A 25,853-nucleotide genomic window follows, 5' to 3' on the forward strand; every position below is an offset into this window, starting at 1 on the left:
TCTACCCGGCACCATTTTTGATCACGTTCATCGATTTTGACAAAACTTGGCCTGGTATTAGATCAAACATTTTTACATCTTTGTACCAAATTTCAAGATTTTTCAATGAAAATTGTCAAAGATACAGCAAATTTAGTGAAGGAATTCCAAATTTCCCTTTTTTACGGGAACAGCTGTATCTTGGTTTCCCGTCATGGTAAAAACTTCAAATTTTGTTGAGCGTTAGTTGGATAGTTGAACTAAATTGTGTGAAATTTTCATGAAAAAATATCAACCGAGAGAGAAATGGCAGCTTGTCAAAGTTGGAAGTGGGTGCGCAGTTTCAAGCGATTTCATTCTTTTTTGAACGCAACTGTATAAACGCCAAGAAAAAATCGAACTACTTCGACATCGTCGTTATTTGAGAGATATTAGTAATCCATTTGATATTTCAGATTAAATTGTTAACATCGTCGCCGTTCAACACATCCGATTGTTTACAAACACGTAACTTTCTAGCTTTATTTTTCAAAATGTCCAATTATGCCTTCAACACTCAACGATATGTTTTTTTCATATTTAATTGCATGCACGGTTGTCAGCAAGATTTGTAGTATTTTATCTACCAATATTGAACATTGCTGTTATAAATAGTTTTCAGTATTACAGATATAATTTCAATCTAATTATCATGCTCAATATCGGGAAACAAACTAACATGGGAGAAAGACGGTGTCAACAATAAGTCGTTTTGAAAAGTCTCACCGACAATAAACGTCAAAGACGTCTAGCGGTGAATAGGTGAACTACACTTTTTTCTTCTCTTACATTTGTTTTTTTCTTTCTCTTTACTTTTTCGGAATCAGCCAAGAAGAAAAGACATTTTTATGAAGAGAACGACAATTTTAGTTTTTTTTTTCTAGAAGAGATTTTTGGTGATTTTCTTCAAGTACCGGTATTCGGCTGCTGAGCACCTAATTTAATGTAATAATGTAATATAAATGTAATGATGAATTGGTACGAATAAAGACAGATATAAAAAAATTTAAAAAAAACAAATTTTTAATCCGACTTCATAATACTGATCAAGAACTGTCTTACTCTTCGGTTCTTTTAACAAATCAATCACCACATCGACTATTCCCAGTTTTCGGCGCTTCTGTCAGCGAATGCCAACACCTTTTTGGCTTGTCGCGAGCTAGCTCAAAGTATTGACAGACTCTGACTGGCGAATGCTATGCTGATGGGGCCCCGGATGACGTTGATGTTCTTATTGTTTACCTAGGTCGGGCGCTTCATCGATCTACTTAATGCCAATAACAGCCAGCCAGCAGAAAGCAAAAATATCTAACTAAAACAACAAACCCTACAAATGCTAACTCAACATACCAAGCCCTTTTGCTTTGGCGCGCGCGACGTCGTTGTTGTGACCTTTCGATAAATGAGCTTGAACAAGTGGGAGGCGTCGCTCCCAGGAAGAAGACAAGCCAAGTGTGCGGAGGAGAAAGTAGAAGGAAAAGAAGAAGAAGCAGTTCCGGTGCCCGCGCCAAACGCCGATGGGCCTGGCGCGTTTGCCAAAGGAATGGCAAGCCGGATTCCGACGTTCGTCCGTAGAGAACCGATATGGAATCCTCCGTAAGTGCGATGGAATGATGGTGAATTTTTACATGCCATGTTGTGGATCACTTTAACTATTGTTTTGTTTTGTTTCGTTTTCCTCTTCCTTCGGATCCGTGCGGGCGGCGTATTTTAAAGGGGAAAGTTAATATCTCATAAAGTGAAAGTTTTCCATACTAATGACTCTCTGAGGCGTAGGAAGTTCCACAGTCGATACAAAGTTACTTAATGGCCGTTGGATATTTGTTCCTGGAAGTCATTTTAATAAAACTGAAATTTATTTTGTGTTTGATTTCAGATATTTCAGATAAACACGAACTGAGATCAAATTTATGATATAATATGACATGGATGATTTTTTTTTCGAAAAACATCATCTGAATCTGAAATTTTTATAGTGATACTGAATTCTAAATCAAAAGAACTACTGAACATTTGTAAGTGGGTTATTTATATCCAGTATTGGTTTTTATGCATTTTTGTTTGTTAGAATATCTTTGCCCTTATTATCATTCAGGTTTCCGTCAAAACCAATATTACCGGTATTAGGGATTTAAAAAAAACACTAAACAAAAGTGTGTACGCAGCCCGTGGCGTAGAGGATAGCCTTCCAGTCTTCTAAGCCAACGGTCATCAGATCGATTCCCGGTCACGGCATATATAGATACCCAGACAACCAGAAGTCGGATTTTATTTTACAGATTATATCGTATAGAATGTTGTTTAAACTCATTTTCGTATATCTGCACCTACAATGTGCGGCATATTCTTTATCGTATTTAATCGCATTGCATGATTTTATTACGACAAGAAGATAGACTCGTAAATTTATCTACATATAACTCGACTTTTGTGTACGACAATTCGCATAAAATCCGTGAAAGGACCGATATACGATGATCAGCCGTGATTGGCAGATTTTGTCGTGCTATGCATAAAATAATTTAAAATTAAGATTTTTTTAACACGAAATACGATTTATATCATCATAACAACCAGGAGTTCGATCTTAGCAGAAAGTACATTTTTCTATCAAACAAGATTGCTCAAATAAGAGATTATATTTTAAATTACACAATTAGAAATAAAATTTTATTTAAATTTTAAGTATGTTTCAATAGTAATTTCAAACTTAAGTATCTTAAGTTACAAGGATTAATAAATTTTGAAATGAAATGAAAAGGCATTACTCACTCTGTGATAGCATAAATGTTTGTTCTAATATTTGTGTTAATGTCGTGAATATATTTTTAACTGAAACAATGACATTTTTCGTTATTTGAACAAAACTTGTAAACTGAAAAACTTGGAGATATATGCTATACAATCGTATATAACGCGACGTAGGCGCGGTAAAACCTACTTACATGGACTCTTGGGAGCTTAGGATAGAAAATTATCCTTGTGCTTTGCAATCCTTTTTCCTGCCACTATCCTACCCTGACCAATCCTAACCCTTGTAGCAAAACAGTCATGATAAGTTTACCAGCCGGAAACCCTAAGCGTCTACCTCCAATGAAGGCAACGGAGTCGCATGCACATCACATTTGTGAATTCTCTGGCTGAGCAGTTGACAACAGTCTTCAGACTAATCCAACTGCTAATAAAATGTTAATAAATAAAAAAAAATATATATATATATATATACAACTGCATTGATTCGTTATAATGTGCATGCAATCGTATACCTATGCAAATTAATTCGCATGTCTGATTTTCGCAAAACGTATTTGCAATTGTAAAAGAATACAAATAAGTTCAATAAAATCGTTTGTGATAATGATACATCGATGATTGGAATCGTATTTAAAGAGGCTTCAAAATGTTGGTATATTTTTAGATCATCGATGACGTGTTCTACGATTTAAAGTTTTTTTAGAGTTATAGAAATATACGATTTGCTTTTGGTTTAATGCCTATGAAGCAAATCCCCTTGAATTTTTATATTCCAGATAGCGTCGAGGAACCATCATGAGCTGCTGATCGTGTCGTCAGGGGATCAAGTCCAGGTGCTTACAATAAATTCATGAACGTGTGAACGTGAATCAGTAATCAGGCAAATAATAAATTTGTACGATATAAAACTGAATTTGATAGCACAAAACGCATTTCTTTGAAATAATCTTATTTCTATTTAATTTTTTTACGATGAATAAACCAATTGGTTTAAAATCCAAAAAAAAATAAAAATAAACTATTTTTGTTCAACTGACGGAAAATGAGAGCCCTGCACTCAAGTCGCAGAAGACGACCAAATAAGTCGTCAAACTTTCCATATTGTTACGAAACAATGTGGGCATAAATTACGCATATTGGGCGAAGACCTACAAGATTACCACCCTCAATCATCTATATGATGATGTAAATTGTCATAGTATATTCCGAAATGAATCAGGGTAGTCGTAAATGTTTCGCATAACAAATCGTGCAAATCGTAATTCAATACATTCCAAATCAAGAATATGTGTGCTAATGTACCTATATGGCTTCCAAAATGATACGTATATACTGGTTTTGCTGCATTATATGTTTATACGTATATATGCACGTATATTTGCGATGCAAATTCGAAATGCCCACCAAAATATTTGTCTGGGTAGTAAACTTTCTATGGGTTACTGGTGTAAGCATTAGTAAGATGCTAGCCATCATATCCTTGAATGATGTACGCTTAGGGCTTAGAGTTAAACGAAAGGAATCTCTTCGAAGAAACATCAAGTTTCATTGAGATACTGTATGTGTTTGTGTCTGTTTAAAATTATAGGTGGATTTCGAATGTTAATGTAAGTTGAAAGAAAAACAATTTTTCAAATACAATACATATTTTTTATAGTTTTTATTCCTTTTAATTCCCACAACAAAATTACAAATATGTTTTGTTTCTAAAAAGTTTCGTACATAAGTTATATTAACTTATCAAATCTCGCGTGAGCTTTCATAATGTCAACTTTTTTTTGTTCAAACTAATGCTACTATTCGTCATTAGTTCAGTTTAAACTGGAAGTATGGAGCTAAATCACAATGAAAACTTTCAGTGAGAAAAATATATTTTTAGTAAATCACTGTCTTTCGAGCGTTCGACGTTGAATCGTTATTCAATTTGTAGACTTAAAATCCTTCTTCTGTGCCCATTTTCGAAAACATTTTTCACTGTTCAAATTTAGTCCTCGATGACCACCCAGACAACCAGAAGTCGTATTTTCTTTTACAGATTACATCGTATAGAATGTTATTTATACTCATTTTCGTATATCTGCACCTACAATGTGCGGTCCATGCATATTCTTTATCGTATTTAATCGTATTGCATGATTTTATTACGAAAAGAAGTATTTATGTACATATGAACTCGACCTTTGTGTACGACAATTCACAAAAAATCCATGGAACGACCGATATACGGTGATCAGCCGTGATTGAGAAATTTGGTCGTGCTATGCATAAAATAATTCGAAATAAAAAACGTATATAACTGCATTGATTCGTCATAATGTGCATGCAATCGTATACCTTTGCAAATTAATTCGCATGTCGAATTTTCGTAAAACGTATTTGCTGGCAATCGTAAAAGAATACAAAAAAGTTCAATAAAATCGTTTATGGTAATGGGACATCGATGATTGGAATCGTATTGAAAAGAGATATCACAGATCACCTCAAGCTTAATAATTTTTTCTCAAATTACATCCGAACATTTGTCCGTGGAGAAAATTTGAATAGTGGCATACAAGAGGACGGCCACTTCAATTGGGAAGTGGTTACAATTGCCCAGATCCACATTGTGTACCATACGTTCGCATTCTGTCCGAGATCGAGTGTGCAATTAAACACACTCCACAGGCATCGACGATTCGGGCTGATATTTCCAACGCAATTGTAAATCACATCAATTTCGCAAACCAACCGTCGCATGATCAACACGAGCTGATGAGGAGTGAGATGCGAAAATCGATGGTATTTTTTAAGAATCGTCCGGATCTGTTGGTCACAAAAGCAGATAAAGGCAAGGCAGAATACAATGAAAAAATGCAGAATCTGTTAAATGATAATGAAACCTATATTAGCCTTGATAAGGATCCGACCAGCACAACACTTAAAAAAATCAATACCATCATCACGGAGTGGCATAAGCAAGGTTGCATTGACAAACGCACAATGTACAAATTAAAAGTGTTTCACTGCAACCCGCCCAGAGTGTATGGTCTCCCCAAAACACATAAGGATGGAAGGCCACTTCGCTTGATTGTGTCAACTATTGGCACTGCCACATACAAAATAGCGAAATATCTTTCTGGTATTTTAAATAAGATCGCCGGAAACACCGTGCACCACATCAACAACAGTTTTGATTTTGCTGACGAAATGCGGAGTGTCGTTCTTCCCCCAGAGACGGTTCTTTTCTCACAGGACGTCGTCTCACTGTTCACGAACGTGCCAGTTGATTTCGCTTTGGAATCAATTGCGTTACGTAGGGACGATTTAGAACCGCACACAAAAATTCAAAAAGATGATTTCCTGAATTTGTTAAAACTAGTGTTGGAATCTACTTTTTTCCAATATTGTGGGAAATTTTACTCGCAGAAGTTTGGTGTTCCGATGGGCTCCCCATTGAGTCCAGTTGTGTCATCTATCGCTCTGGAACGGATTGAACAGGCAGCACTCGTTGAACTTCAAACGAAGGGTATCTCACCGGTGTTCTTCAAGCGGTATGTGGACGACTGCTTGGTTGCTGCAAAGAGTGATGAACAACACGAAATCGTCCGTACATTCAATGGGTTTCATCAAAGGATGCAGTTTGCAATCGAACACGAGGTGAATGGTGAAATCAAATTCTTGGATACAATTTTACGCCGAGAAACGAACACGATATCAACGGAATGGTTCCCCAAAGATGAGAAAGGTAGATATTTAGATTTTAACTCCGTTAGCCCTTTTTCACATAAAAAAATACAATAATCGCATTGGTGGACAGAGCAATTAGGCTCACTCACACAAGATACAGGGAAAAAACACTCAAGACAGTTAAAAACATTTTAAAAATTAATAACTACCCCTCACATCTTGTAAGAAATGTAATTAAAGAACGAACACACAAATTATACAATAGCTTAAGCGTGTCCAGTAAGAGCATGAATAATTTTGTAACCATTCCGTACTGTGCTGGTTTGGGAGAAAAATTGTCCAGATACTTAAAAAAAAATTGATATCAATGTCGCTTTTCAGCCATTAGACAAGGTCAAAAATATGATTTTCACAAAAACCAAGGACAAGATTCCAATGAACAAAAACATAAATGTTGTTTACGAAATAACATGTGGAGGATGTAGTAAATCATATGTAGGAGAAACGAGCCAATTTTTTTAGAAAAACGTTTGAAGCAACATAAGACAAATGTATCCACAAAACAAATAAGTACAGGTCTAGCACAGCACTGTCTAGAAACTGGGCACATTTTTGATTTTGAAAATACCAAAGTATTGGAAAGAGTTACTGGGTACAATGCTAGAATAACTGCCGAAACATTTTACATCAAATTGAGAGGTGACGATAATGTCGTTAATAGGCAGAGAGACTCGTTAAATTTTAAGACCGCTTACGACCCCATAATCGCAAAATTGATACAGACACTGACAAACAAATGTAAACGCAAAACAAAACAAACTGTCCAAAATCAAAATAGTTCAGACGATGGCCAGTCAATTGTAAGTTAAAATTAAAAATTTAGATTTAAAGTTTAATGTCAAAAAGGAAAATATAATTTTAGTGTCCACTGAGGAGGAGCGAATGCCAGAGTAGCTCGAAACGTATTGGAAACTGGTAAGTCTGTTTTATTATTATTAAAACTCACCGAAAAACGTCGATAATTTCGAAGAACAAAGATAATTATCTGAAACGTGTGAAAAATCATCCCAATGACATAAATACACCTCAAAGAAATGCTTGCACATATCAACAAAAAATTACATCACAAAAAGCAAATATGCAAGCGGCTGTACTTTGAAAATCTTCTAAATAATACCCCCCATACCAAACTCTCGAAAAACATTAATCAACTCTTAGGAAAATCAAAAAAATCGTCGCAAATTCAGCGTACGGACAATGATGAACTTATAACCGACAAAAAACATGTTTCTGACAAATTTAACAGTTATTTTTCTTCAATTGGATCAGATCTTGCCAAGGAAATTCCCACTGAATCGGAATTTGATGTTTTATCTAGTATAAATGAAGTGCGAAACTCTTTGTTCCTACAACCAACCGATGAAAATGAAGTTAATCTGATCATACTGTCTTTAAAAAACAAAAAAAGTTGTGGACCAGATTGTTTCCCTACAAGCTTGTTAAAAAATAATGACGTTCCATTTTCTTATATTTTAACGAAATTTTTCAACTTAATCATTGAAACAGGCAGCTTTCCAGAGTGCCTTAAAATAGCCAAAGCTACTCCTATTTTTAAGTCAGGTGATTCGGATGATACTAATAACTACCGGCCAATTTCAACTCTTAGTGTTTTCAGTAAGGTGTTTGAGAAATTAATGGTAAAAAGAATTATAAGTTTTCTTGATCAAAACAATATTAGCTTAGCTTAGCTTGATTAACTACTCACATCCACCTTAAACCGTTAAACCCGAAATGCATAGTTATAGAAAATGGATTACTTCCTTCAAAATCAAATTATGAGTACAATCAGTTCGAGTTCCACGATCGCTGGTGTGGCTCAGTAGAACAAGTTCCACATCGCCAATGGTTGCTACTCCGTGATTGACCGAGGCCATCAATTTTGTTAAGAGGTCAAATGAATGGTGCTTGGGATTAGCAACTCATTCACACTGCACAAAACTAATGCTCTCTCTTTGAAGGTCAATAACGGCGCCGGCCACGTCCTAGTAGTCAATGGATAGATTGGAAAAAAAGAAAGGGATGAAAGATTTATTTTGTGCATTAGGACCGAGGTTACCTCTGCATCCTAGCAAATTAATTTTGGTTGGGACTGGGTAAAAGGAATTAATTGGGAGACACTTTTGACAAGTGTTACGGTGAACCATAAAAATTATTTTCCTTACTCCTATTAGCTCCTATTCGACGCTTTCAGTTAATACGGGGGCATGAGGTTGTTTAGTGTAATGATGACAAAAAATAACTACTATCACTAAGTGCCTATTTTTCATGAACATTCCCACTATCTTTCTCCAACATAAATTTGTAAAAAAATAAGCCTATAGTATAACCGTAATATCCAGTGAAATATCAATTCGAAGATTTACCTTCTTTTTAATTTGTTTATATCTATATGTAAAAAATCTATCCTGAATTACAACAAGTTTAGCTGTGATGAATGAGATTCACTTTCACTTAAAAAAAAAACCGTTTAACGCGATTTACTTAAAAAAAATGATATCAACAAAACCATCCCTTAAAAAAAGTTCATCAATTAAAAATGCTCATCGTAAAATTATAGCTCTTAATTTAACTAAATGACACATTTTTAAATCTAATTTTTCTATTCAATTTTTAGTACATCCAATTTCAAATATTTTTAATTTAAACAAAATAGTCCTACATGAAACAGGGTTGTGAAGGTTAGGTGGGAATATCCCTATCAATTTCCTGTTCTCTCCAAAAAGTGACGATCTCGACCTAAGCACACAATTGTAAACATACACAACGAGTTTGGCTCCTTAAAACCTCAAGTATTAGCAGCTTCAATAAAAATTACAAAAAAAACCAAGAGTTCACAATTTTTTCCAGATGTAGTTTAAGTAATTTAGAGGTTTCCCTGGAAAAGCTGCATCATCCGCGGTCGAACCGGAAAGGTTCTTTACCTATATGTTATTATAAAAATATAACCATTTGGAATAGTAACTGATTAACACACATTAAAATCAGGGTTTTTTCAATGGTGCATAGCTAATCTTAATGAATTTATAACAGATTTATTGAAGCTTTGAAAAAAGTTAAGATTTAAAGGATTAAGTACAAAGTAACAAACAACATTCAAACACAATAAATTCAATATTTATTGTGAATATAAATTAAGAACAAAAAAATTGAACTCTGTGATTATTACAAAATTTTTAAACATCCTATGGAAAAAGACCCTAACTAAGCTTTGCCTCATGTACAATTGTTGTTATGCCAATTTACTCAATTTCTTGAGATTTAACTCTATCTTTGAAAAATGTAAATCTCGTAAATAATTACGATTACGATTGGTGCTTTTATATGTCCAGTGGGGCTAATAGTTTTTATGTTGATCACTGGGCTTAACGCTTTTAAAGTTATGATGTTAGTATATCTGAATCAACAAATGCTTAGTTCAGTCAAAACTTATAAAAAAAAAGTTTAATTTTTGACTGATGTTATGTGAAACATCAATATTCTAATTAACAACTGACACAAAAATCAAATCCCATATTTAAAAATCAGATATGTGAAGATTTTTAAATCAATAATATTTTGTAACAGAACTCGACCTAGTTTATCGTTACAGTTTTCTATTTAAATACAAAAAAAACATGTAGCTGATTTAACCAGCTCGTTTAAAATTTTAGATTCACGTTCCTAATTTAGGAGATTTAAAAACCTTACAATCAAGCGCCTGCAAATAACAGGTTCAAAATATGTCCTAATTCTAGTACTTGTTACTAGGATTAGGACATATTTTTGTTTACTTCCGAAAATTTATAGTTGTAAGTAAATCTTACAAAAAAGTTCAAGGCGTGGAACAATGTTAAAAAATAATAAAATAAATTTATATGCGAGTATTAAACTGTAAATATGAAACGGTCTCACTCAATTTCACCGATTCGACATTGATGGTCCACTGCTCCTCCGAGACACCGTAATTCCAAATTCCTCGTCATTCAGTAAGCACCGGAAGGTTAATCCTGAATCAATTTTGTCTTCGTTGGTGATTCTTCTGTATCTCCAATTCGGTCCTGGTATTGGTGTGATATCACTGGCGGAACATACAATACCAGTCTTCGATGAAACCTGGTTCCGATTTGAACAAAGGCTTCGAATTTTAATTTTCATCCTTCTAGTATTTACATGTGAAATTTGACGAGCCTTAAATTTTCACTCCTTTCCTTCTCACGGCTAACTTAGATCCATAAGTTTTCTTGATCAAAACAATATTCTTTATAAACTACAATACGGTTTTAGACCTGGATCTGGCACACTCGTTACAATCTCTGAGTTAGTTGACTCTGTAATTAAGGAAATCGATTCGAAAAATATAGTTGGTGCATTATTTCTCGACTTAAAGAAAGCATTCGATACGCTAAATCACGAAATTTTGTTGGCTAAAATGCACAAATATGGAATAAGGGGATTATCTAATGATTTAATTCGTAGCTATCTTAATAACCGAAAACAATTTGTCGTTATCGATGGAACAGAAAGTGAATCTAAAAACATCTGCGTTGGTGTGCCTCAAGGCAGCAATATAGGGCCGATTCTTTTTCTTCTATACATCAATGATATATGTAATCTTCCACTAATAGGGACAGCAAGGTTATTCGCTGATGATACAGCTCTTTTCAATACAGGGAAATCCCCAATCACAATCATAGACAATTTAGAACATGATCTTAAATTGTTATCCATGTATTTTAACAGTAATCTTCTTTCATTAAACTACAAAAAAACAAAGTACATGTTATTTCATTCTATTAGAAAAATTTTACCTCCCCACCGGGACCCACACCTTAACGAGTTTGTGATACTCAAGGTCAAGAACTTTAAATATCTCGGGTTACACTTAGATGAAACTCTTTCTTGGAATTGCCACATACAAAGTTTAGAGAAAAAAAATTTCCCCCCTCTGTGGTGTACTTTGGAGATTGAGAAACTTCATACTTCAACATGTTCTGCTCAAATTTTACTATGCACACATTCACTCTTTGTTAAATTATCTTATACTAGTATGGGGACGCGCATCACAATCAATTCTCCAAAAACTTCAAACCTTACAAAATCGGTGTTTAAAAAATATCTACAAGCTTCCTTTGCTTTATCCAACTAGACTCATTTACTCAACCACATCCCATAATATTTTACCTCTAGTAGACATTTGTGACTTTCAAACTATAATGTACTTCTTTGATAGTTTACACTCAACAACGATCATCCGAAATATTCATTTCTCGTCTGCAATAAGAACACATAGTACTCGCCATTTAAATCAATTACAACGATGTCGATCGTCTACTACTTTAGGTCAGAAAAGAATTTCTTTCATTGGTCCTACAAAATATAACTCCTTACCTAACGAATTAAAAGAAACCAATTCTCGTTCCATGTTCAAAAACAAGTTACTCCAAATATTCAAAACTAAATTAAGTCGTTAAAAAAAGTCGAACAAAGTTAGTCTTAAGTACCTATTTTTTTAATTTTTGTAGCAATAATTTATGAAAAGTTTAGTATAACATTTAAAATCTTATTAATTTTATTTTTTTTTGTAAATTTGTTTTATTGTTGTTGTAAAGAATAGTAAAATATAATTTTAACATGAATCTCTTAAAAGGAAATCTCTTTCCATTGAGACTCATGGTGTCAGTTAGTTTAATTTAATTTAATTTAACTATATGTGCTGTTCAATTAGCTAAGAATCAAGAAAGAAAAAAAACACATCTTAACTTGAAATCGCTACCACGTGCATTTAAAATATGCTTGGTTGAGAAATACGCGCCCGAATGTTCCCACTCATCAGTATGCCATGCCATGGCTACTATCCTCACGCGACGTTTGCTCGAGACGCCTCGACCTTGGAGAAGAAAAACAAACCCCAAAAGGAAAGAAAATTTCGAAAAAAATGAAGCCATGACTTTTAATTGATTCAAAGAGCTACAAATTTAATTATTACGGAGGATTGATGTGACTTTGTTTTTCTTATTTGATAAAAACCGATTCTCATGCCTACAGAATATTCTAAAAATAATTCCCTTAAAGCTTAGTGCACTTAGAAATGGGACAGTTACGAATGCGTGTATCGAAAACTATTCGTTCTATTAAAATAGTTTTTACGAAGGAAAAGAAGAAAATCTCATGATTATTCATGAAAAAATTAGAAAAAACTTATTTATCGTTTTTTGTAAGAAAAAAATCTACATTATTCTTGGTATCTCCCATCAGCCGGCGCACACTTTTTTCAGTCATGGATGGTGTTGATCAGTTGTTTTCAATTTATACTTCGTCTGTATTTTAGGTGGTTGCATCCTTCTTCTTCAATTTCTACTACATTCCGGTCCAATATTTCTCTTTCAAAACAAACTGAGGGTAATTTAGTAGATACAACTGTTTCGAATTTAACTAAACTTGATTAATTTTGAGACACTTGAAAGCTTTTTTGATGGAATGTCTGCTGGGAAAATCTGACAATAACGAAGTAAAACAATCATGAGATTGAACTTAAAGTATAATCGGTTAGTATAGATCGTAGGTTGCTAAGAGTTCAACAAGATTACTCTGTTTTGGCTTAAAAAAAATAGCGAAAACCAAAGTTTTCGTTTTGAAATTTTTTGTTTTTTTTTTCCACAGAAGCAAAATCTCAAATCATTGTCACGAGCAGACATGGAAAAGGATTCAAACAATGGAATTTGTTTGAAATAGGTTATTTCATAAGTTATGTCGTTCATCAGAAATTGTCCCATAGCCTCGGTACCAGCTATACTTACGAGCTTACGAGCTCTAGAACTAGCAAAAAAATGTTGTTTAAGGCTAGGCAACACTTCCAGTTTATCGGAGAAATTTTTTTTTGGACATTTCAGCAATCTACCCTTAGTTTTTCGCTTATTGATTGCCGATTGCCGATCATGTGCTTCCCTGCAACGCATGATTTGAACTTTCTGGACATTTTTGACAGTGTTTGAATACTTTTCGAACATTCACACACAGCAATTATTTGAATAATCAACGGTTTTGTCAGCTATCAATTTGATAATGATGGATTTTGAAGTAAACTGTGCAAAACTTTTTTTTTCTTTTTCTCTTGCATCGTAAATAACTAAAAAACGCGTAAATTTCAAATTTTGAAAAAAATGGTCAGTTAGAACATTTCACAGGCAGCCAAATGCTGTCAAAATTTTGAATGGTCGATAACTAGTAAATGAACTATGAGCAAAATAAAGTGTCCCATTTCTAAAAGAACTAAGCTTTAGAATCGGTTGGGACATTTCGAAGGAGTAGTGCAACTAACACCGTTACAAGAGAATTTTATATAAAAGATTTTTTTTTTCAATTTTCTGAAAAACGTTTAAAGGAAACCCCTCTGTGAAGTAAAAGGGAATAACTGAACGTTAAATGACACAAAATGTCAACCTACCTTTTTCCCAAGTCACTATGCAAATCTTCCCATCATTCGTTCACCTTTGCACTTTTCTTCACTTAACATTACGTCGGTCGGTTATTTACACAGCCGCAATTAGTAAACTTCCTGCCCCCCTCTTCGGTCACTTATTCCGGAAGATTTTCTTTAGCAAAACCCCCACTTTATTTTCCCGTCGTGAGCTAACTTTAGCCGATAAGTTTGGGCACGTGTACGCAACACCTTCACTTCACTCACCAGCACTCTAGAGAGAGAGTAGGACCAAGCGGACATTCTTCAGGGTATGCATACCCACCCCTTCTGGCCCCCACTATTCCCCCTCCCACCCTCGGTCGGTCCTTGTCTTGTCAAGCAGGACAATCAGCATAATGAACCAGCAAAACAATCGATTCCGTTTCGGGACGTGACGTGTGCAGAGTGTCGTCGTTGTCGTGTGAGTGTGTATGTCGTCACCCGGTCCTGTTATCCGGGTAGGAACTTCTTGCGTGACGGAAGGATTGGCTCCTGCAGAATGGAAGAAAAGGGCGGGGAACAGCAATTAGCTCTTCTACAATTCCATTTCCTTTCGGACGGATCCCACCCTTCTGCTTCTACTTCTTCTAGCACTTCTTACTGGTGTCGCTTTATTGTTGACTTGGCCGTTGCTTTCGCCGGGTGCTGGCCATAAAGAACGGTTTCCACACGATAAACACAACATTCAAACACTCCCTCCTGCTTCTGCTCCCAGAGTTCTGCGCCAGGACCGGGTGCCTGGTTCCTGGCTGGATCTCGGGAGGGTTACACAAACGAAACAGAGACATGTACGCAGCACGTGTATGAATACGCCATCTCGTTACTACCCATATAAGTAGGTATGTTCACTGGTAGTTTGTTCTTATTCTTTGCGGACCGACAAGAGTTTAAAGGAGAGCTGCCAGCCGCTCGCCAGAGCAGAATGGTGGTAGATGAAGGTTGTTTTTAAATCCACTGCGGCTTGGCTCGGTTTGTTCCCCTTTGACAAAAGTGGCTCCCCGACAAAGCCGTACAAGAAAAGTGTTTAATAATTAATTATACTGCATCCAGAATGCACCCAAGGGACTTTTTCTTTTTACTGCTGCTTCGTATTCAACGGGCAAATTCAACATTTGGCCCTTAAAGAGACAGCAAAGTTTGAACTCGGGCACAACCCGGCTTTGATACTGGCTGAATAGCTGTGGCTAGATTCTTGTCTGCTCCAGTATCCTCCTTTTGATATACGAATCACGCTGTCACACCAAACTTGTCCTGAATATCCTGAGCTACAAGTCTAACGTCTCGAAAGGAAAAGTTGTCCCACAGCTCGACTTTGAAAGCTCCTTGTTTAGAATAACTCATTCATTGTAGGTACATCAAATCTCCCACCCCACCCCCAACTAAACCCCTTATCAAGTTTAGGTGGTCTCCAATTTCGGGCTGAGTACGCTTTCAATTGGGGCAGGTTCTGTTATTCTAGCCCGGTAGACTAGGAGTAAGTTAGAGGACGAGGGGTGAATCGATTGACGCGAAGCAACCACGCGCGACGACCGACTGCCGTTTGGAGACCCCGTGAGCCGTGTCACACAAACTCAACCCTCGATACATAAACACATACACACATTCACATCTACCACAAGACGCTGAGGCAAATTGGTGGAAAGCATCGAGAATGAAGGCGGAAAGGAACGGACTCACTACGGTTTTCGATCTACCACCGCCGAAGGATCGGAACGGAACCCTAGTCCCTCCTAGACTGCTGCTCTTAGTTACTACTGTCCACCTGCTGCTGCTGCTGGGGCTGCCACAACTAATGTCGTACGTAAACCACGAAAAACCGGCCTCGAGCTCGCACGCAAAAGTTCATTGCATCGACAGTCGTATGCTAACTAAATTATGCTCCACATTTCGAACTGCGCCAAGCCTCAGCTGGAAAGGCCAACACACACGGGACGGCTCATCGTCGGGGTATCCCCAGTCAGAATGCCTCAGATTGCGACGAGAGCTTTTCGCTGTTCGCATCCGTCGAAAACGGAACGACGGAACAATCTCTCCCAGTGCTCCCACAATCATGCAGAGAATCTTTACTCCCAAACTTCCGAAGCGAAGCCGAGCCAGAGCTTTTACTAACACCGGCGTACGCTGACATGCGGCTAGGAACCACCCTAGCGCAGGGACACGGGAGAACTTTTCACTGCACACCAAAGCACTACTGACTACTTATCCAACACCGATGACGATGACGATGACATTCATGACCGTTCCCAATGACAAAGCATGCAGCAGCATGGTCTGTGGAAAAACTCTCAATGGAAAACCAAACCAAAAATGCGAAGCACAGGCAAACTCTCTCGCTCTTGATTTCTTCCTTCCGTATCCTGTCAAGTTGATTCACTCGATGAACCCGGCGCTGGCGCGCTTTTCCTCGTACATTATTGTTGCGGAGGAAAATTCATCGGCTATGTTTCAAACCGGTTCAGTTGGAGACAAAAGTATGATACATCTTCCAGATAACGAATGATAACAAACGTATTTAACATGCAGATCTTCGAACGATGTTTTACTTTTTTAGATGGAAAGTTCATTCAAAGAACATTAATTCTTAGAAACAGAAGATGGAATCAACTGCTGTTGTAGGTATTTACCGCGACATTAGCCAAGAAATTGAAAATCGTTGCCCAATTGAAGGCGTTTTGTCTATAAGGCTGTCAAAAATGTATTTTCTAACATTGAAATTGACGAAAAGTTTAGCACAAATGATGTTTTGCAAGAGTATGGTTAGTTTATATTCGATTTCTGGCCACCTTTCCGGTATGGTGCGTTCTGTCCACTAGTTCTAGTGTACTACACCAAGGTAAGTTTTCAAGTTGTAAAATTGCAAGAGTGATACCTATATTCAAATCAGGAGACAGCCTTGACGTATATAACTACCGTCAAATTTCCACTTTAAGCGTTTTTAACAAAACGTTCGAAATACTGTTAATCAACAGAATCAACAAATTTTTGGAGGATAATAACCTCATTGATAATCTACAATATGGATTTAGAGCGGGGTCTATCACCTTAATAGCTACATGTGAACTAATGGACACAATCATAGAAAATATTGACTCGAAAAAACTAGTAGGAGCTTTGTTTTTAGATCTGCAGAAGGCGTTCGATACTTTGAACCGCGATGCTCTGTTGCGTAAACTTGAATTTCATGGGATTCGAGATATCGCGAGTTATGTGATTCGTAGTTACCTAACACGCAGAAAACAATACGTTTCTATTGGTTACATTTATAGATCGCTCTTACTTTATGAGAACGATGTACAAAAACTTCCTCTACATAAGCCATGTCAAACTGGGGCCCGCGGCTTTGGTCAATGCGGCCCGCGTAGCCCCGTCTTAAATTTTCACGAAATTCCCTACTACACAGAAGTACGCTGGCTTTCCTGCCACAAAATATTAAAAAGATTTTTTTGTTACGAGAGGAAATAATATTATTTTTGGAAATGAAAGGTGAACCTGTTGAACATTTCAAGCAGACGACTGGGTTCAGGATTTGGCATTTGACGTTGATCTCACTGGCCACCTGCAAGATTTGAACTTAAAGTTTCAAGGAAAAGAAAAAAAAATCATAACTGCTTGTGATGATGTAAAAAATTTTCAAGCGAAGTTATGGTTATGGATCCACCAAATTTCCATAGAAAACCTTGTGCACTTCTCTACGTGTCAAGAACTGAAAAGATCAAATGAGGCTGCATCATTTGGTAAACACGTACTTCACCTAGAATCGTTACTAGATGCATTTAAAAGCCGTTTTCGTGACTTTAATTCATACGAGCAAGAATTTTCGTTGTTTGTATCTCCATTTTCGTTTGCTCCTGAAAATGCTGCTGATAATTTGCAACTAGAGTTGATAAAGCTGCAGTGGCCAGTGGGATTCCTTATTAAAAGCGAAATACATTGAAGTAGCTGTACCAAAATTTTACAGCTATTTTCCTGAACGCTACGTTGAGTTACGCAAATTTGTTGCCAGAATTCTTGCTATGTTTGCAAGCAGCTATCTATGGGAGCAGTTTTTACCATAATGAAAGCTACAAAAACTCCTCATCGTTCGAGATTATCTGATAAAAATTTATCATCGATAATTAAAGTGTCAGTGACCAATAAACTTCAACCTGATATCAGGACAATGGATATAATGCATTATAATATAAGAATGTTCAACATTAAAAGCTTACATAAAAATTTAACGCAAAATTTCATTAAAAAGTTTACTTATAACTATATTCCATTTTTATTGTATCTAATCTCTGCAAAACTAATATGCTATGTTTTCTAACTGATTTTGGCTGCGGCCCTCTACTTCATAGAAAATTTTTAATGCGGCCCGCACACTTAAACGAGTTTGACATGCCTGCTCTACAAGGCGTCCCAAGGCTTTTTGCAGATGCTACTGCACTCTTTTATCCAGCAAATCTCTTGAAATATTTCAATGCACATTTGCTCATCTTAAATTTCTCAAAGACAAAATATATGATAATACATTATTCACCAAATATCGCCCCTTCTCACGGAGATCCAGGAGTCGTTTACAACGTTATTGTGGAAGTGTAGAATTTTAAATATCTTGGGCTTCTAATAGATAAAACCTTATTTTGGAAAAATCATGCACTTGGAGAGTAAGATCTCTTCCCTTTGTGGAATTCTCTGGCGGATTAAGCAATTCGTACCGCGTCACATTTTATTAAAACTTTATTACGCCTTTATACATTCTCTTTTTAATTACTTGATTGAGCTATGGGGACGCGCCTCGATATCACTCCTAACACGCCTTCAAACATTGCAAAATCGTTGCTTGAAAATTATATTAAGCCTTTATTGGCGACCGTGGCAGAAGGGAGATGTGTGGTGTGCCACAGTCTTTTAGTGACTTGATACCAGTCTATTAGTGACTTGATAATCAGTATATGGGAATTTATTTGTTTATTTATCAGATTCTAGGCTTCAGCCTTTGATCCTAACTATAGTTACAACACATCTATGATAAAAACATCTTAAGGCTATTTTTTATTTGTTCTCTGGACATAGTCAGTTTGATAACATCAGACTGTGCGTTGTAAAGCGCCATCATTCTATATATTGGTTCATTACGAGCGTAATTCTGTATTCGATTTGGAAGTTGGAACGGACTCATGTTGCGCAAACTGCTACGTCCTTCATTTGGAGAAATTTGTGATACTAAATACGGTGAAAAGTACTTTCCACTAGTCAAGTCCTTTAAAAACAGCGCATCTGTTGATTTCCTCCGAATTTCGAGTGACTCCAGTCCAACTAACATACACAAGGATCGGTATTCGGGCATTTCTTCTTGCCACCCAAGGTTCCATGAGGCGTATCTCACAAACTTTTTTTGAACCCTTTCATTCCTATTCTTATGAACGTTATAATACGGCTGCCACACTATACTGGCGTATTCAATAGTGGTTCGGAAGAGCCTGTTAAGTTTTATATTTCGTATAAATCATAGTAATCCATGCATTCATTCGTATGTTGTTCATTGTTTGTATTCGGTCTCATACTTCACTTCTTCTACAACCAGTGACCAGTCTAGACGTTTCTTTGAAAAGTTTTAGGATGTTTCCCCGCCGTTGGGAAGTTATAAACCTTGATAGCGACGAGGAGGAAGCCGACGAAAGTGGACACAAACACAAGAAAGGCTGCTGCCCTTCAACCAAAAAGAAGCCTCGCTTCGAAACCCTTGCAGAGGAAGACGAAAAGGAAAACGCCGAACCGATCATGAGAAGAAAAGCAGTTACAATGACCATCAGCAACAAGGTGATTGCCAGCTACTTCCAAACTCCGAGCGCTGCTGGTAGTAAAAAGGGTGCCAAGAAGGTTGCCTCCGAGCACGGAAAGGCCGTGCTAGGTCTCGTCAACCGAGGCACGATCAAAGAAGTGCAAATTCTACCCACCGTTGGACTCAAAGTGGCATATCAAATTGTCACTCATCGCACAATTAATGGTAAATTCAAGAAAATCGAAGACTTGTCGAAGCTGTTTGCCGGTGGCAAAAAGTGGACTAAGTTTCTTGAGGTGAATTACCTTTCATAGAGCTGCGGTTTCGATCCTATACTGATTGGAAACTTCCCGATCAGGAGGAAAAAACAAAATTATATCCAAATGAGATATTTTGATATTAATTTTTTTCTATCTAAATGAGTTATAATTCAGTACTCGTAGGATGTTAAAATATCTCAAATAATATCAGAAAATCTATACGATCATAGCTAAATTATATAAGTTTTTGATATGCTCCTATCAAGATTATATCTCGTTCAGATAGCATAGTTTGATATTACCCGATCAGGAGAGCATATCAAAATAATAACTCTAACTTATCTCACCAAGATATTTACATCTGATTCAGTTATAATTAAGTACTCAAAATTTTCGATTTTAAGTTTCTCCAATCTGAATTATATCTTATTCTGATTGACAAACTTGAATGCATTGAGCTCATATTTATTGATCAAGATTTTTTTCGGATTGCGCTGAAAAAAAATGATTATATCTTATTTTGATATACGTTCAACTTTTTCTGAAACACGGACATCGAAGTTAACAGCTCAAACCTTACATTAACGAGTTTCGTTCAACAGATTCATAAAATTGAATCGAATTTTGGGAAACCAAAAATGGGGCATGGTTTTATCAAAAAATGTGGTTTCTTGACCTTCCACTAGAAAATTTTCTCGAAGCACTCATATCTTGATAAGTTATAATTTTGATATAATTTGTTCTGTCCAATATCAAACTATGCTATCTGAACGAGATATAATCTTGATAAGAGCATATCAAAAACTGATATAATTTAGCTATGATCGTATAGATTTTTTGATACCATTTGAGATATTTTAACATCCTACGAGTACTAAATTATAACTCATCCAGATAGGAAAAATAGAATATCAAAATATCTCATTTTGATAAAATTTAGTTTTTCTCTTCTGACCGGGTAGGCAGAACAAAACCTATCAGAATTATAACTTATCTAGATATGCATGCTTCGAGAAACTTTCTAGTTGAATGTCAATAACCCACACTATTTGCTGAATCCATGTTCCATTATGGTTTCCTAAAATTGGGATTCTATTTCAAGAATCTGTTGAGCGAATTTCATTAAAGTACGGTTTGGGCCGTTAACTTCGATGTCCGTGTTTCAGAAAAAGTTGTTCGTATATCAAAATAAGATATAATCATTTTATTTAAGGACAACCCGCAAAAAAAATTTATCATTGAAAATGAGCTCAACCTCATTCAAGTCTGTCAATCAGAATAAGATATAATTCAAATTGGAGAAACTTAAAATCGAAAATTTAGACTACTTAATTATAACTGAAACAGATATAAATATCTTGGTGAGATACGTTTGAGTTATTATTTTGATATGGTCTCCTGATCGGGTTTCAACAGAAAACTGAGCTGCAACGGCTGTTACCCAAGGTCGTAAGTTTATTTTATTCTGTACTTTTCTTATTTTAAAGATTCCTTCACTTGATACGAACATTTGACTTGATCTTTTATTCAGGAAGCCCTAATCCTTGTATAAAAATCAAACAAAAACCTTAAGATATAATGTTAATTTACTATTTTGGTCATGTTTGTTCTCATTTGACAATTTATAGCACACACTTAGAAAAATGCACGTGATTTTACATGCAAGAACATGGGTAGAAGGGAATCGGCTATTTACATGCGGTAATACTGATTTTTACATGTAAATTTTCGCTAGCATTCAATGTCGTTGTTTCATGTAGGTTTACATGACCAATCACATCTCATGAATCTTATTAGACAAGATTTGTTTTACTGAATTGAAAAAAAAAACATAGTTTTATGCAAAATAACAAGAACTTTTATTACCCTTCAATCACACTCAATGATAAAAAACAACATTTGGACTGAGCACTTGGGACAAATGGATTAATTGCTGTTAGTTCATTTCCAGTTTTAAATAATTCCCTCGACGACGGCTGCCGGCTGGTGCGATTTGTCAGCTTCAACGATTTTTTCCTGAAAATGACAGTAATTATTGTGAAAAAGTCATATCAGTCATACTTATTTTTAACTTTGTTTTACCTCAAATCAGCGAACACGACTCAATTCAACTGAAAATTGACAACTTTTGCAGACGCTAAACGGCACGCAAGTCTTTCAGGAATCAAACCAAAACAAAACTGACAAACTGACGCTGGCGCCGAATTTACCTTGCATTGACATGTAATTTTCCTTGAAAAGGCATAGATACTATACTCTTTTTCATATTTTTTCTAGCGGTGTTATGAACATGTAAAATTACTCGTAATGTATCTTTACATTTTTCTAACTGTGCAGAAATAAGAAGAAAATTCTATAACTTTGTCTCAACGCTAATACATTGCATACTTAATGGCGCTATTTTTATAATTAAGAGAAAATTGATTACTTTTGCTCTTTTCTTCAGACAATTGTTTGATAAATATGAGTTTTTGGATAAATATAAGTAATTTCGTAATCAGCAATCATAACGATCAATTCAGAAGAAGAATATGCCGTTTGGAAGGGGGATCAATTGTACCCAACTCTAGGGATCAATTTTACCCATAATCAACATTTTAGAAAACTTTTTCTGAAAAAAGTTAAGAGTTTCCCATTGCTTTGAAAATATGGCATTATGAAGTTCATTTTACGCTCGAACGGTTGATACATTGGAACAAATATTTTTTTTCATGATTTTCCCATGTAAGGAACATTTTAGCAACATTTTGTGAAATTTTTCAAACAAAGTTCAATTACTTAAACAATTATTTTGTTAAAATTTTTTAAACTACAAGCATTGTTATTTTGCTCATTTTGGCACATTTTTTTAGAACATTTGATCTTTGTAAGACATTCCAGTTTCGAGATATAGCTAAGGAATCCAGTATCCCCAGGGATCAAGTATCCTCATTCTCCCCTATAGGTAATTTTCATTAGATCAATTAAATCCAAATATGCATTTTTTATTATATCTATGTTTGGGGACCGACTGATTTTTGTGTTTTTCATGGTAAATTCCAGCTTGCAGTCTATTTTAGAGAAAAAACGATTTTTGTTTTATGTATCCAACGTTTCAATCCGTTTTGGATCTTCTTCAGGGACTAAAAAAATTGTATTCTGAAGTAATTTTTGGTCGATTACGAGATATTTGCTGTGAAATGTTCACCTAAAAAATTGTCGTTTTTGTGTTGTTGTCGACCCGGCTGGTATTGTAAAGCTGTCTATTTATTTGTTTTTTAAATTTTCCGAAATAATTCGTGTTTTTTGACAATAAGGTGTAGTGAACCCGCTTGTCCAGCAATAACAAGGAAAAATATTTACTTTACTTACTTACTTACTTAATGATCCCGCGCCGATCCTCCGGTGCATAGGGCCGTGGTAAAAGGCCTCCACTGTTGACGATCCGGAGCCAGCGTCTTCACCTGGTCCCAGTCAAGATTCTCGTCGACAGTTCGGATTTCAGCGGCTAGGCTTCGCCGCCACGAGTTTCTGGGTCTGCCTCTTCTTCGATGACCTTCTGGATTCCAATCTAGCGCCTCTCTGCAAATCTCGTTTTCATCTCTTCGCAGCGTGTGCCCAATCCATCTCCACTTACGTTCCCGAATCTCGATTTCTAGCGCCTTTTGATGACACCGGCGATGTAGTTCCTCATTCGAGATCCAGTTGCCAGGCCACCAAGCGCGGATGATATTCCGCAGGCAGCGGTTTACAAATACTTGCAGTTTTCGCGTCGTTACCGCATATGTGCACCAAGTTCCGCACCCGTACAGCAATACGGATTTGACGTTTGAGTTGAAGATTCGGATTTTTGTTCGTAGAGAGATCTGGCGTGACCGCCAGATGTTTCGGAGACTCGCAAACGCAAATCGGGCCTTTCTGATCCGTGTTTCGATGTCTTTTCTGGTACCACCATCAGGCGTTATCTGGCTACCAAGATACTGGAAGCACTCCACTTTCTCAACTTGTTGCCCAGCTACCATGAAACTGGAGGGATTTCCTGTGTTGATCTCCATCGACTTGGTCTTTCCGACATTGACTTTGAGACCTGCTGCCTTGGAACTTTCGGTGAGGTCGTCGAGTTTGCTCTGCATATCTGGTTGTGTTTGGGCGAGCAAAACAATATCGTCAGCCAGGTCAAGGTCGTTCAGTTGCTCCATTGTTGAAGGATTCCACGGCAATCCTCGGTTCGGTGCACAGTCAATCGATCCAATCAGAATCTCATCCATTACGATTAGAAAAAGTAGCGGTGATAGAATACATCCTTGTCTCACTCCAGCAGTTACCGGGATTGGTTCGGACAAGACACCGTCGTGCAAGACCTTGCACGAAAATGCCTCGTACTGTGCTTCGATGAGATGGACTAGTTTCTCTGGGACCCCTCGTCACCTTAGAGCCCCCCAGATGTTTTCATGGTTAAGTCGGTCGAATGCTTTTTCGAAATCAACGAACACCAGCAGAAGAGAGTCCTGGAATTCGTTGATTTGTTCCAGTATGATTCGTAGCGTTGTGATGTGGTCCACACATGATCGTCGAGATCGGAATCCAGCTTGTTGCCGTCGGAGTGTAGCGTCTATTTTCTCCTGGATCCTGTTCAGAATCACTTTGCAGGGTACTTTGAGGGTTGTACAGATGAACGTTATGCCTCGCCAGTTACCGCACTCTGTCAGGTCTCCTTTCTTCGGGACCTTTACGAGGATACCCTGCATCCAGTCGGCCGGGAATGTTGCATGCAATCGATCCCAGGCAAAGGCGCTTCCGAGTTGACGCCATTTATGCGACTTACTGTTGGCGCTTCGAGCTGCGGGTTCTGTTGGCCATCGCTATTCGTGACTCGGAAGAGTTGTTCGAAGTGCTCAGTCCATCGTTTGAGCTGATCTGTTCGATCGGTCAATAACTGACCTGCTCGGTCTTTTAGCGGCATTCTTGCATTAGTCCTTGCACCACTGTAATCGGATATCTCCATTGGCGGCGGCTCTTTCTCCCTCTTCGGCTAGGGAGTTTGTCCAGGCTCTCTTGTCTCGTCTACAAGCTCGTTTAACTGCCTTTTCCAGCTCCGCATATCGTAAGCGGGCGGCTGCTTTGGCTGACCCGGTACATGCCTGCTCAATTCCGACTTTCGCCTTTCTCCGATCATCGACCATCCTCCAAGTTTCATCCGACATCCATTCACTTCTTCTTCCACACACTTTACCGAGAGTACCATGGCTCGTCGTGATAAAGGCATTCTTGATTCCACACCACTGTTCTTCGACTGTTCCGTCTGTCGGCAGCTCCGAGGCTCGGGATTCTAGCTGTTCAATGTATGCCCTTTTCACCTCTGGATTCTCCAACCGGCGGACGTCGTATCGACACCCGACTTTCTCCTCGCGCCGTTGGACACGTGCAACTCTCAGTCGTATCTCGCCAAGGACGAGGTGATGGTCAGATGCAATGTCTGCGCTTCGCTTGTTGTGGACATCAAGAAGGCTCCTTCTCCATTTTCGACTGATGCAGGTGTGGTCAATTTGATTTTCAGTTCGGCCATCTCGGGATACCCAAGTGACCTTATGTGCTGGTCGATGGGGGAAGAGCGATCCACCGATCACCATGTTGTTGTTGCCACAAAATTCTACAAGCAGCTTACAATATTTGTTATCAGTATTTCTTTTTTTGAAATAACTTTGAAATATGTCAAAATCATTTAAGAAAAATCGGAAATTGTTTGACAAAACGTTAAAACTTCACAACAAATTTTGAATAAAGGTTGAAATTTGATTATCAACTTTTTCTAAGACAGCAAGTTATTTTGACTTCTGTGAAAAAAGTTAGACAAGTTTTCCGTTTTATAAGGGAATTTCAACAAATTTAAATAAAGTTTCAACAAAAATTG

The 25,853-nt window shown here is 37.0% G+C and overlaps 1 protein-coding gene across 1 annotated transcript in view; it reads right to left on the bottom strand.

Annotated features, from left to right (window-relative positions):
* LOC129739041 (irregular chiasm C-roughest protein-like) overlaps window positions 1-14,210 on the bottom strand; it is a 557,100-nt gene extending 542,890 nt beyond the window's left edge. Inside the window, exon 1 of the mRNA XM_055730416.1 lies at window positions 13,922-14,210. The gene's annotated coding sequence lies outside the window, so the exon portion shown is untranslated. The remainder of the gene's footprint in view (window positions 1-13,921) is intronic.
* Window positions 14,211-25,853: the final 11,643 nt, after the last annotated feature.

Source organism: Uranotaenia lowii, chromosome 1 (genome assembly GCF_029784155.1).
Source record: "Uranotaenia lowii strain MFRU-FL chromosome 1, ASM2978415v1, whole genome shotgun sequence".
Taxonomy (NCBI): Eukaryota; Metazoa; Arthropoda; class Insecta; order Diptera; family Culicidae; genus Uranotaenia; species Uranotaenia lowii.